The following is a 14,873-nucleotide window of genomic DNA, read 5'->3' on the forward strand; positions in this document are numbered from 1 at the left end:
AAAATTAAATAGAAGAGAAAGGAAATAAAAGATAATATACTCAAGTGGTAAGAGTATTTAGTGAAACTTTTGTATTTATGTGCTGTATAAAGAGATAAAATATATCTATGCACTACTACTTTGGGATCAGCATACATTGAAAGTATTATTTATATATCCTTTTAAAATTAATTTTATCTATTTAGAATCTAGATACATTTAATTAGAAACTAATTACCACTTAAGATCATGGGTAAAATATTCACAAGACCACTGGCAATGTCAAATTTGCCATTTGTTGTTAAATAATAGTATAAAAGCTCTTAGTCTAGTAATTACATTTATTCATTTCATAATACATTTTTTATTTGCTGTTTAGAATACCTTTGGTTTAGCTTAAAAATTTCGTTTTGTGTTCTGAGGTATTTCTTTTGTTGGGTTTTCTGGTCAAATAATTTAGATCTCAGAAATACCTGTCATAATTCCATCTATGCATAATTTTTTGTTGGAAAATATTGGTTTTTGGTCAGAAAAAACAGTATTGTGCTATTTGATTATTGTTAGAATTATTATTTTTCTTGATGTTATTTTTTATTGTTATTGTATTATTATTAAAGTTATAAATATGTATACGTCTTAACTAATTATTTAGTGTGGTATATATCATCTCAATTGTTATTTTGTGTTTTTTCTGGTTCTTTGCTAATATTAAATTTTTCATATGAAACTTAGAATCAAATTGTGTGACTTCAAGATTAAAAATGATAGTTAATTGGGATAACAAAATTAACAAGCAGAATTGGTTTTTTTGAGATTGATAATTTATTTCAAATATAAAGGATTTTTAATACACTTTGTTATCTTTAAGGATGAATTAAACATTTTATTCTTATAAGTTTTTGCTCCGATTATATTTTTCATATTTCTTAGCAAGTTTATGTCTTAACATTTTATCTTGTGCTACAAACATGAGTGTTGATGGTATACTGTGCAGGTTTATCTTGCTTAAAGTTAATTTAATTAAATATTTAACTTTGGTCCTTTCTGATTCCTCAAACTTTTAATTCTACTCTTCAGAACTCTGTCATATTTCCAAAATATTTCACAGAAGATATAAAGATAGAGAAAGAAAGATTTATATTCACATATTACCTACAGACACAGAACATATATTCTAGTTTTGTCATGCATATCTTCTTATTCTTGCTTTATTATGGGAGTGGTTCCCCATATTTTGTCTTAGATAATTAGGGAAAAAAATCTCCATTCGATGACACCTACTTGTAAAGTTTTATATAAATACGCAATAGAATTAAGTTCCAGTAATATAGGGTACTTATGTTTATAAACCAACATCAGTGCTGCTGGGTTAAGTGTATGTTAATGGAATTTAATCAACAAATGCTCACAGCACACCGCCATGGGATCACGCCATGATAGTGATGGTTACCTCACGGTGGGTTCTAAACTTCAATACCATGAATCTTTAAAAATGCAGTTTTGGAGTAATATTAAAGGAAAAGCATGCTGCATCATTCTTAAAAATTTATTTCACGACAATTCAATTTTCTAAAACTGCATTACAGTACTTTAGAGCCCAACTGTTGTTTTATTGAAAAGCAAGTGATTAACTTGGAAATGGTTTCTCCATAACTGCATCTCCCTGTTATTCATAGTGAATACAACAATATAACTATCACAGGAACTCTGCAGGTGGTCAAATAACCACAGCAGGAAGTTTCCACCATTGAAAAACAACAATTCTAAGACTAGAAAATTACAAGAGCCTGTTAATATTTTCTAATTATTTGATGGTAAATATCTCATCTAAAAACAATTCCTCATGCCTGTCATGTTCAACTTTGTTATTGCAGGTAGAGAAAAATATATGCAGTTATACATATATTCATTGTCTAAATAAAGACATCATTCTTCAATGTTTTGATTCAGTTACTTGGAAATGTGTAATTTTTCTCTAAGATTAATGAAGATCTTCACATGAACTCGGAATAAATTATCAGTTTCTTTTTTTCATTTAGAATAATATTGACTACATATAGTACTGGCAGTACAATATTGATCACTGCACATAAGGCCAGTAATCTCATTAGAGAATGGCAATCCAGAAAGTAAGCCATTAAACTAGTAAATAGAAAAATCATGAACATCATGTTGTGACTTAATAACATTTTTTAATTTATAGAGATTAAAAATCTAAATAGAAAATTTGAAAAGACTTAGAAAGTATTATATAACAAATGTGTACATAAAATATATAGTTTATAAATAACAGGAAATATCAGTAGGTTTGATTTAATAACAATGTATTATTTCTGTCTGCAAAAAGCAGTGAAACAGTAGGAAAACAAACGTCAGGTTGGAAAATAAATGTAAACAACTCCTATGGTAGAGAAAAGTTTAACAATGCTAACTATTAATAATTAAAATAAGACATCTACAATTTGATAAGAAAATTTATCCTAAAAATGTTATGTATATGCCACCACCCGTATAACACCAGAATGTCCCTCATGCTACTTTCTAATTAATAAACACTCCCTGCCTAGAAAAAATAATTCTTCTTATTTTAACATCAGAGATTATTACATCTGTTCATCACTCAAGTTCATATAAATGAAATCACATAGTTAAATATTCTTTTGTTCCTCACTTCTTTGTTCATGTATTTCTCTAAAACCCATCTATGTTGATGTGTATATCTGTAGCTCATTCTTTTAATTTATTGCTTTGTACTAGCCATTATATAATGATATCAGAATTTGTTTATTAACAACATTCAGATGTTTTGATTCTAAGTCTGTTATAAATAAATATGCTTTGAATATTCTTGCATCATTTTGTTGATATATGTATTCCATTACCTTGGACGTATGCATAGGAGGAGAATTGTAGGTCTTGAAGTAGCTCTGTGTTAGAAGTGATAAGAAACTGCCTAAAGGTTTATGAAATACTTGTACTGCATTTTATATTGAATATTTTATGACCTTTTTATTTATATATTTTTAGTTGACAAAAATATATATTTCTCACATGCGAGATGATGTTTTAAAATATGTATACATTGTGCAATGGGTAAGTTGAGTTCATTTACATATATGCATTACCTCACATATGTATCTTTTTGTGATAAGAGCACTGAAAATCTACTCTCTTAGCAATTTTTAAGAATATAATAAACAGTTATTAACTATAGTCACTATGTTCAATAGACCTATTGAACTCATTCTTCCTATCTGAAGTTGTATGTCCTTTAACCAGATTGTCCCCAACCCACCCTCCCCAGCCCTTGTAACCCTCATTTTACACTCTCTTCTATGAATCCAATTGTTTTAGATTCCACATACAAATGATATCATGTATTATTTGTCTTTCTGTGTTTTATTTCTTTCTCTTAATATAATGTCCTCCAGGTTCATCTGTGTTGTTGCACCTAACAAGATTTCCTTCACTTTTAAAGCTGAATAGTATTTTATTGTGCATATAAACCACCATTCATCCATTGATAGACATTTAGGATGAGCTGATTCAATATATTGGCTATTGTGAATAATGTTGCAAGGAACATGGGAAGGCAGATGTCTCTTTGACATACTGATTTCATTTCCTTTGGACGTACACCCACTATTGGGATTTCTGCATTGTATAGTAGTTCTATTTTTAATATTTTGGGAAACTGTCATACTGTTCTCCATAATGGCTGTACTAGCTTACATACCCACCATCACTATGGAGCATTCCCTTTTCTCCACAACCTCTTCAACACTTGTCATTTTTCCTCTTTTTCATAACACCCATTCTAACAAGTATGAGGTGGTATTTCATTATGGTTTTAATGAGCATTTCTGTGGTGATTTAATGATGTTGAGCATGTTTTCACATACCAGTGGGCCACTTTTATGTCATTCTTTGAGAAATGTCTCTTCGGGTCCTTTGCCCCACTTTTAATCAGTTTTTTTTTCTAATTGAGTTGAATTATTTTTATATTTTAGATATTAACAACTTAATTAGATGTTTGGTTTGCAAATACCTGTAGATTGTCTCTTCACTCTGTTAATTATTTCCTTTGCTATTAACACCTTATTAGATATGCCAGTTTGCAATTATATGTAGATTTTCTCTTCACTCTGTTGATTATTTCCTTTGCTGTGCAGAAGCTTTTTTGTTTGAGGAAATCCTATTTGTCTATTCTTTTTCTCATTGCCTGTGCTTTTGAGGTTGTGTCCAAAAAATCATTGTCCAGACAAATGTTATGGAGTTTTCCATGTGTTTCTCTCCATAGTTTTATAGTTTTAAGTCTTACATTTAAGTCTTTAAACCAGGCGTAGTTGACTTTGTATTTGATGTGAGATAAGGGTCTAATTTCATTTTCTGAATGTGAATATTTAGTTTTCCCAACTATTTTTGAAGAGACTGTCCTTATTCCATTGTATGTTCTTGACACATTTGTAGAAAATCAATTGACCATAAATGCATGGATTTATTTCTGGGTTCCCTATTCTGTTCCACTGGTCTATGAATCTGTTTCTATACCCATAACATTCTGTTTCAGTTACTATAGTGTATTTTGAAGTCAAATAATTTGATGATTTCAGCTTTCTTATTTTTGCTGATGATTGTTTTGACTATTTGTGGTCTTTTGTGGTTCCCTATGAACTTTAGAATTTTTGTTTCTATTTTTGTGAAAAGTGTCATTTGAATTTTGATAGAGATTGCCCTGAGTTTGTAGATCAATTTGGGTAGTGTGGAAATTTTAATAATATTAATTATTTCAGTCCACGATCACAGTATATCGATTTATTTCTGTCTTCTTCAATTTCTTTCATTGTTTTTATAGTTTTCAGAGTGGACATTGTTTATCTCCTTGGTTAAACTTATTTCTTTTTCTATTTTTGTTGCTGTTACAAATGGAATTGCTTTATCGGTATCTTCTTCAGATAGTGTGTTGTTATTGTATAGATATACTAGTGATTTCTGTATGTTGATTTTGTTTCTTGAAAATTTGCCGAATTGGTTTATTAATTCTAGCATTTTTGATGATGTTTTTAGGGTTTTTTACGTATAATATTATGCTATCTGCAAACAGAGACAATTTAACTTTTTTTCTAATTTCAATGTTTTTATTTTTTTCCTCTTTTCTAACAGCTGTGGCTAGGACTTCCAGTACTATATTGAATAGAAATGGTAAGAATGGGCATCTTGATTTTGGAGGAAAAACTTTCCATTTTCTATCATGTTAGCTGTGGGCTTTTTTTTTTTTTCATATAAAGTGTTTATTGTGTTAAGGCACATTCTTTCTATACCGAATTTGTGAGTTTTTACAATGAAAGGATGTTGAATTTTCTACATTTTTTGAGATGATAATATAGTTTTTGTCCTCTTTTTAATGTGGTGTATCACATTTAGAGATTTGTGTATGATAAATTACTCTCTTATTCTGGGGATAAATCCTATCTTATCATGGTGAATAATCATTTTGGTGAACTGTTGAATTTGGTTTGTTAGAATTTTGTTGAGGATTTGTGCCTATATGTCCATCTGGATATTGGTCTGTAATTTTCTTTTCTTGTAATGTTCTAGTCTGGCTTTGATATCAAGGTAATGCTGGCCTTATAACATGAGTTTGGAATTGTTCCTTCCTCTTCAATTTTTTAAAAGAGTTTGAGAAGGATTGATAATTATTCTTTAAATGTTTGTTTGAATTCAGTGGTGAAGCCATAAGAACCTGAGCTTTTTATTACTTTTTACTATTGATTCAATGTCCTTAATCATCTCTGGTCTGTTCATATTTTCTAGTCCTTCATTATTTAGTCTTGGTCGGTGGCATACCTCTAGGAATTTCTCAGTCACTCGCTATATATTTTGTTTCAGAACTGCTTTTGCTGTATTCTATACGTTTTTGTATGATGTGTTTCCATTTTCATTTGTATCTAGATATTTCTAAATTTTTCTTTTAATTTTTGAATTGACTCACTGTTTATTCAGGAGCATGTTATTTAATTTCTTCATGCTTTAAAATTTTTAAAGTTCTTCCTGTTATTGATTTCTAATTTTACACAATTGTAGTCAGAAAAGATACTTGATATAATTTCGATCTTTTAAAATGGATCAAATTATTTTGTCAGCCAACATAATGATCGATCCTTGAAAATGTTCCCTGTACACTGGAGAAGCTGGGTTTTCAACTACAGGACTGAAACCTGTGTTGTGCGGGGAGAGGAGGAACAGCTTGATGCCTGGGCCTACAGAGTCCACAGAGGATGGCCTGGCACTGGGGTGGGCCCAGAGCCTGAATTCATGGGAGCAGGCCTGAAGCCTGAATTTGCAGGGGTTATCCTAACTACTCAGCCCATTAGGGCCAATCTGGGACCAGTCTACTTGGTGAACCCAGACCTTGGCTCTGTTAGTGCATACTTGGACTCTGTGTCCTCTGGAGACTGCAACCACAATGATTGATTGGAGCCTGGAGCAAGCTTAGTGCTGAGGCAGGCATAAAACTTGTATTCACAGGAGATGGTCTAGAGCCTGAGATTACAGGTGCTGGCCTGCTACTCAGAGCCACAGAGGATTACCTGCAGCCCAGGGCTGTGGGTACAAGCCTACCACTTGAATATGCAGTTGCTGGTCTGGAGACTGAGTCTGCAAGGGCTGCCCTGTGTCTGGTGGCCATGGTTGCTGGTCTGGAACCTGGGTCCATGGGGCCAGTCCAGCAATGGGGTGTACTGGAACAAGCCTGGATTCTGGGTCTGCTGGATTTTAAGGCCGTAGGAACTAGCCTGGCAAAGTGCAGGCCTGGAAATTGTATTTGCATGTGTCAGCTAGCTGCAGGTGTCACCTCCACTTGCCGGCTTGCCTAAAAGTTGTTTCACAGATTCTGGATTTGATGGCTAGGTCTGTATGGGCTAGGCTAGTGCTGGGGTGAGCCTGAAGTCTGGGGCTGTGGAGGCCAGCCAGGTACTGCAAGTGGTATGGAAATATACTTATCCCTGTTGTTTTATAAAGGCCCCACTACTCACCCCACGGCTATTGGCAATATCCTGGCCCTCAGGCTGGCCTGAAGCCTTATTCTGTGGGGACTGGCCTCACAGAGGGACCTGGTTAAAAGCCTGGGACTACTTGGGTCACGCTGGGTGGGTAGGTCCAGAGGCTAAGTCTGTTATGCAGGCATAGAGCCTGCATACTTTACAGTATCACTATTCCTATATTCTTACATTATCCCAGTTCCTAAGATGAGGTATCTCTGGTGTCTCTTCTGAGTTTCTGTGGAATTAATGAAGTCTATCCATTCTGGTTAGGCCAGAATTTCTGCACTCAGAGAAATTCAGTAGTTCTTCCCACTTTTATCTTTTTAGAAGTCAGTAGGAACCTAACCTGCACATGTGTTGTTCAACTCTTAGCCAGATAAGCCCTGGGAACCCCACCATACACACCTGGACTTCTGTGACCCTCTTCTGAATAGCTCCCTCCTCTCAAGAACGCCACTCTGCAAATTTCAGTTACTTCGGTAGACCCATCTTGTTGCCTTTTTCACTCAGTGCTCAGTTTGGGCTCTACATCCTGTGACACTCTCAGGAAATATTCAAAAGTTAGACAGCCTGTATTAACTCAGTGTCTGCCTTGTCTCTTTAATTTCCTTCTGTTATTGAATTTTTTGGGGGAGTGAAGAGAACTTTCTTACTCAAGGTCATGCCTCCTTCAGAGACTTTCAGTTACTTTTCTCTGTGCTGTGGGCTTATGTATGTCCCACTACTCACCCCAGGGAGACAATTATGAAATGTTATCACATCATTAAGCTCCCTACAGAAAATATTGAGCACCCTAGTTCAATTTCTCTCCTTATTCAATCCTTCCTCCTTTCTGTCCTCTTACAAGTTGTTTTCCCAAGAGCACTCTCTACTATACTTCCTACATGCTAATAACCTGGGAAACACTTCTGTGACAAGTACTTCCCTCAAATAATTCTTATAAAGAATAAATAATGCATGCTAAGTACATACACTATCTGAGTTCATAAACTGCTCTCAATCATTACTTATCACAATTATTGTTGAATTCTTATTACTTGAAATGTAACTCACCTTTCAGTTACGGACTATGTTAATTTTTAAATGCAGAAAACTTTGCGTCTTTGAGCATTACTTATTTGACTTAGATGCTTTGCTATTTTGGATTCAAATTTTCAGGTTAAATGTATTTTTAAAAAAATAAAAATAAGGTAACAATATGGCAAGAGTTATTCTTTCAAAAGAAAAGTAATTCACTTGTGCTGTGAGTGATAGAAATACTGTCAATTCATTACTAAATAAATTGTTCCATCAAGGAAGGTAATACTATGTATTCAATATAAACCTCTTGATATTAGAGGCTTATATATTTTATTCCAATGAGTAAAGAGTTTTGCCAATTTTTGTATAAAATACTCTTCTCCCTTTACTTAATGTGTTTATTAGACTTTTTATTTGTATTTCTTTAAAGAAGTCTGGGTAATTTATGAAGAAAAGAGGTTTACTTTTTCCATGGTTCTGGAGGTTGTACAAGCATGGCACCAGTATCTGCTTGGCTTTAGCTTACAATCATGGTGAAGTCAAAGGAAGAGGTGGCATATCACATGGCAATAAAGGAAGCAAGAGAGAGAGAAGGTGGTGTCAGACTTCTTTAAACCACCAGCTCTCACATAAACCAACAGATTAAGAACTCCCTTATTACCATGAGGACAGCACGAAGCCGTTCATGAGAGATCTGCTCCCATGACCCAAACACCTCCTGCTAGGTCCATCTCTAACATTGGAGGTCACATTTCAACATAGGATTTGGAGGAGATAAAATATCCAAACCATATCATACTTCTCCTATAGGAAGTAGTCAGTAAATGTGAATTTATTTTCTCCTTAATCATCAATTATAGTATATGACTTTGCTACTGCTTGAAATGTTCTCCTTGAATATTACAAACAAATATATTATTGGTAGCCTTCAGGATTCCATTTAAGTCTCTTTTCTCTCCAAGAAAACATTTTAGACTAATCTTAATTTAGGCAGATATTTATTCTATAATCTCACCAGTATTTTTGGTTTGTTTTCTCTTTTACCTACTTAATCTATAGGATTCTCAATTTCTTTCTCAATCAAATGAATATTTTCTCCTTATAGTAACTTCTATCTCTAACAATTGAGAGTTCTACTTCCCCAATAGTAAGAAATTATATCATGAATATCTTTTAGGAGAATTCCATATCATGTTGTTGGCTGTGAGTTCTTTGGCAAGTGATAGTGCAGGGATAATTAGGTTAAGTTACAAATCGTTGGAGTCCTAGTCAATTGTTCTTTGCCATAGACATAGACTACACCACCAACCCAGGATAAATCACGACAAAAATAAATATTTTGTTTATTAAGAAATGTGGCCCTGGGAACAATGGCTCATGTCTATAATCCTAGCACTTTGGGAGGCTGAGCCAGGAGGATCTCTTGAGTCAACAAGGTCGAGGTTACAGTGAGCCATGTTTATACCACTGCACTCCAGCCTGGGTGACAGAGTGGGGCCCTGTCTGATACAGCAAAAACAAAAACAAAACAAACAAATAAAAACTATGGGAGAGAAAGAAGAGAAATTACTAAGAAAATCTAAAATAAAAATGGAAAAAATTCAAAGATATATAGGGCACATTTTTAGCCGACAAATAAGAACATTAATAATTTCATGTGTTTTTTTAATCACCTTTGTTCATCTTTCACTAACACTGTATTCATGCTTTCTAAAATAAAGCCATGTAACACAAATCATACATATTCTTTCTTTTTTAGTATGCATACATTTTATTTAGTTAAACAGTCATATATTTCAGTTAAAATCTTTGGGGAACTATAAAATTACAACAACATTTTCAGAGTTAAAGAAAAATTATGTAGATATATTCCTTCACTACTTTCTGAAAAAAAATAGAAGCAAAATGAGCTGTTTGTATTCATAATTTGATATTTGCAAAATAACTCTCTTGTCCCCTTTTAGGAGGATCTTGGGAAAAGCTTCAGGATATCAAATCTTTGGAAAGAGAGAGGGTCAAAATGACATTTCCTTGAGGCCTAAAGCTGGGGAGTCCAGAGAGTCACTTCTATATTGAAAACCTTCAAATACCTATGAGTTGGCTGAAGTTCAATGATTCTAATGAGATTTTTCCAGTAAATGTGTCATATTGACTTGTTAGTTTAGATAAACAACTACTTTTCTTCATATCCTTGATAAAAGAAATATGAGACTATAGTGAAATAATAACAGCATTCTGTTGCCCTGGATGTTAGCCCAGAAAGAGAGTGTAGGCCAATATATATTTCTGTGTAAGGATAGAAAAAGAAAATATCACAAATGCCTTACTGGAATACTAATTATTTTTATTTTGTTATAACTTACAAACAATAAAGTTTACACACATTAAGTGCACAGTTGAAAGTTTTTACGTTTGTATGTATCTATGTGCAACTAATACTTCAATGAAGATATAGAACGTTTCTAGCAACAAAAGGTTCCCAAACAGTAAATCCCACAAGAATAATGTTTCTTCGACTTCCCCATAGGTTACATTAGCCTGTTTTGAGCTTAGTATAATGGAAATTACAAATTAAAAATTCATTTATACATTGTTTCCATAAAATTGTATGTGATATTCATCTACGTTGCATACAATAATTATTTCTATTCCATGGCTCTGTAATAATGCAATGTACAAACATATCACAATATTTTTACCTATTCTATTATGGGCAGTTGTTTCTGAATTGTCACTATCACAAATAAGACCATTGTTAATACTTTTGAATTTTGGGAGTGAATATAAGCATTCATTTCTGATCCAGGTAAGAAATTACTGAGTTATACATAGACCCAACTTTCATAAGTAAAGTCCACCAATATTTCAAAGCAATTATACTATTTGGCACTTTCAGTTGAATTGTAAGAGAATTCCACTTGCTTTAAATCATCACTAACAATTGGATTTAAAATTCTTCTTAATTTTAAATATCCTGGTGAGTATTTAATTCTTAGTGAATTTTAATTTGTATTTCTCTGAAGTTTATTTTGTTGTTGCTAGTGTATACAGTGTACAATTGACTTTTGTATATTGACTTTGATTTTAACAACCTTGCTAAAGTCACTTATTCTAATAATTTATAAGCTTAGTATTTCTAGCTATGCAATCGTGATCTGCAAACAATAATCACATATTTCTTCTTCTCTAATCTTATTCCACCTGTATTAGTTTGTTTTCATGTTGCTAATAAAGACATACCTGAGACTGGGCAATTTACAAAAGCAAGGGGTTTAATAGACTTACAGTTCTACGTGTCTGGGAAGGCCTCACAATCATGGTGAAAGGTGAAAGGCATGGCTCACATGACAGCAGACAAGAGAAGAGAGCTCGTGCAGGGAAATTCCCCTTTTTAAAATCATCAGATCTCATGAGACTTACTACCAGGAGAACAGTAGGGGAAAAACTTGCCCCCATGATTCAATTACCTCCCAATGGGTCCCTCCCACAACACGTGGGACTTCAAGATCATATGTGGGTGGGGACACAGCCAAACCATATCATTCGGCCCCTGACCCCTCCCAAATCTCATGTCCTCAAATTTCAAAACCAACCAGGCCTTCCCAACAGTTCACCGAAGTCTTAACTCATTTCAGCATTAACTCAAAGAACACAGTCCAAAATCTCACTTGAGACAAGGCAAGTCCCTTCCACCTGTGAGCCTGTAAAACCAAAAGCAGGCTAATTATTTCCTTGATACAATGAGGGTACAGGCATTGGGTAAATATAGCCATTCCAAATGGGAGAAATTGGCTAGAATGAAGGGGCTACAGGCCCCATGCAAGTCCAAAACCCAGCAGGGCAGTCAAATCTTAAAGTTACGTAATGATGTCTTTTGACTCCATGTATCACATCCAGGTCATGCTAATGGAAGAGGTGGGTTCCCATGGTCTTGGACAGCTCTGCCCCTCTGGCTTTGCAGGGTACAGCCTCCCTCCCAACTGCTTTCACAGGCTGGTGTTAAGTGTCTACTGCTTTTTCAGGCACATGGTGCAAGCTATTGGTGGATCCACCATTCCTGGGTCTAAAGGACTGTGGCCCTCTTCTCACAGCTCCACTAGGTGGTGCCCCAGTAGGGACTCTGTGTGGGGGTGCCAATCTCACATTTCCCTTCCACACTGTCCTAGCAGAGGTTCTCCATGAGAGCCCCATCCTGGCAGCAAACTTCTGCCTAGATATCCAGGCATTTCCATACGTATTCTGAAATCTAGGTGGAGGTTTCCAAACCTAAATTATTGACCTCTGTGCACCTGCAGGCTCAACACTATATGGAAGCTGCCAAGACCTGGGGCTTGTACCCTATGAAGTCACAGCCTGAGCTTTAACTTGGCCCTTTCATTCATGGCTGGAGCAGCTGGGACACAGGGAACCAAGTCCCTAGGCTGCACACAGCATGGGAACCCAGGTCCTGGCCACAAAAGCGTTTTCTCCTCCTAGGCCTCTGGGCCTGTGATGGGGCCGCTGAGTGAAGACCTCTGACATGCCCTGGAGACATTTTCCTCCTTGCCTTGGGGAGTAACATTTGGCTCCTTATTCCTTATTCAGATTTCTGCAGACAGCTTGAATTTTTCCTCCAAAAATGGGGTTTTCATTTCTATCATATTGTATGGTTGCAAACTTTCAAACATTCATGCTCTGATTCCCTTATAAAACTGAATGCCTTTAACAGCACCAAAGTCACCTCTTGAATGCTTTGCTGCTTAGAGATTTCTTCTGCCAGGTAACCTAAATCACCTTTCTCAAGTTCAGAGTTCCACAAATCTCTAGGGCAGGGGCGAAGTGCCTCCAGTCTCTGCTAAAATATACTAAGAGTCACTTTTGCTCCAGTTCCCAATAATTTCTTCATTTCCATCTGAGACCTCAGCCCAGACTTTATTTTCCATATCACTATCAGCATTTTGGACAAAGCCATTCAAGTCTTTAGGAAGTTCCAAACTTTTCTACATTTTCCTGTCTTCTGCTGAGCCCTCCAAACTGTTCCAACCTTTGCTTGTTACCCAGTTCCAAAGTTGCTTCCAAATTTTCGGGTATCTTTTCAGTAACACTCAACTATACTGGTGCCAAATTATTATATTAGTCCATTTCCACACTGCTGATGAAGATATATACCTGAGACTGGGCAATTTAAAAAAGAAAGAGGTTTAATGGACCTACAGTTCCACGTGGCTGGGGAGGCCTCATAATTATGGCAGAAGGTGAAAGGCATGTCTCACATGGCAGTGGACAAGAGAAGAGAGCTTGTGCAGGGAACTTCTTCTTTTAATTTTATTTATTTATTTATTTATTGAGACAGAGTTTACTCTTGTTGCCCAGGCTGGAGTGCAACGGTGCAATCTCAGCTTGCTGCAACCCCTGCCTCCCAGGTTCAAGCGATTCTTCTGCCTCAGCCTCCCAGTAGTTGGTATTACAGGCATGCATCTCCATACCTGGCTAATTTTAAATATATATATATATATATATATATATTTTTTTTTTTTTTCAGTAGAGATGAGGTTTCACCATGTTGGTCAGGCTGATCTTGAACTCCTGACCTCAGGTGATCCACTTGCCTTGGCCTCCCACAGTGCTGAAATTACAGGCATGAGCCATTGCGCCCAGCCCGAAACTCCCGTTTGAAAAACCATCAGATCTCGTGAGACTTATTCACTATCAAGAGAATAGTGTGGGATAGACTTGCCCCCATGATTCAATTACCTCCCACAGGGTCCTTCCCACAACATTTGGGAATTTAAGATGAGCTTTGGGTGCAGACACAGACAAACCATATCACTGCCTATTCCACTTTTTGTGCTATTCCTCTTTCTTGAATCAGCTAGGATGTTAAATCAATAAATGCTGAATATGAATATAGTGGATCTTATTTCGTTTCATGACCTGGTGGTTTTTGTTGGGTGTCTTATAGTTTCACTGAGCATATGTGTGAACAAGTTAGGAGACAACTAATGACTCCAGAAGAATCTGAAGGCTGTTTTGGAGCTTGCTTCTTTGTGGTTTCTTCCTCTATCAGTTTGCTCAAGTTTAATTCACTGTGATTATCTGAAATTCTAACCTATGTTTTCCCTATCAAATTAGTAAGCTATATTTAAGGTAATACTAAATATTGGTAAATATGCTATGTGACTCCTTCATAATGGACTGGTGAGATTATAATTTGGCATTCTCTTTCTGGGAGTAAAATTGAAAATGTGAAAAAAAGGTTGGTTTTATTCATATCTTATAATCTGGAAATTTAATTTCTAGAACTTCACCCTATGAAAATCATCAGAAGTATGGGTAAAGATTTATGTAATAAGACTTCATAAAGGTGATATTTATGATGTTAAAAAATGATGGCAAATTAAATATCTAAATGAGAGAGAAATAGGAAAATTATGATACATCCCCCAATTCCAACATTTTGCAAAGTAATGTGCATCTATTGCTTTAATTTGATTAATAAAATTTCTTTGATTTCCTTCTTGTGTACATACCATTATCTGTTTCTGGGATCTCCCTTTTTCCAGGAGAAGCTCTCGTCTACTTAAATGGCTTTCCCTTTCCTTTTGTAGAGCAATGGAAATGGAGTCAATGTGAACCAATAGATTCTCAATACATGTCGAACTGCCATTAGTGGCAGGCAAAAAGAGGAATAAGAAAAGTCTTTTTTTTTTTTTTGGTAGAGGGTAGATAAATTGTGTAAATAAAGATTTCAAAGCTTATTGAAACATGTCCTCTACTCAGGACCAGCGACGTGGTGCTGAGTACCTAGGGCAAAAGAGGGCTCAATGCTTAAATTTCCAGAGGGCAACAGGA

The sequence above is a fragment of the Symphalangus syndactylus genome, chromosome 7, assembly GCF_028878055.3.
Source record: "Symphalangus syndactylus isolate Jambi chromosome 7, NHGRI_mSymSyn1-v2.1_pri, whole genome shotgun sequence".
NCBI classification, from domain to species: Eukaryota; Metazoa; Chordata; class Mammalia; order Primates; family Hylobatidae; genus Symphalangus; species Symphalangus syndactylus.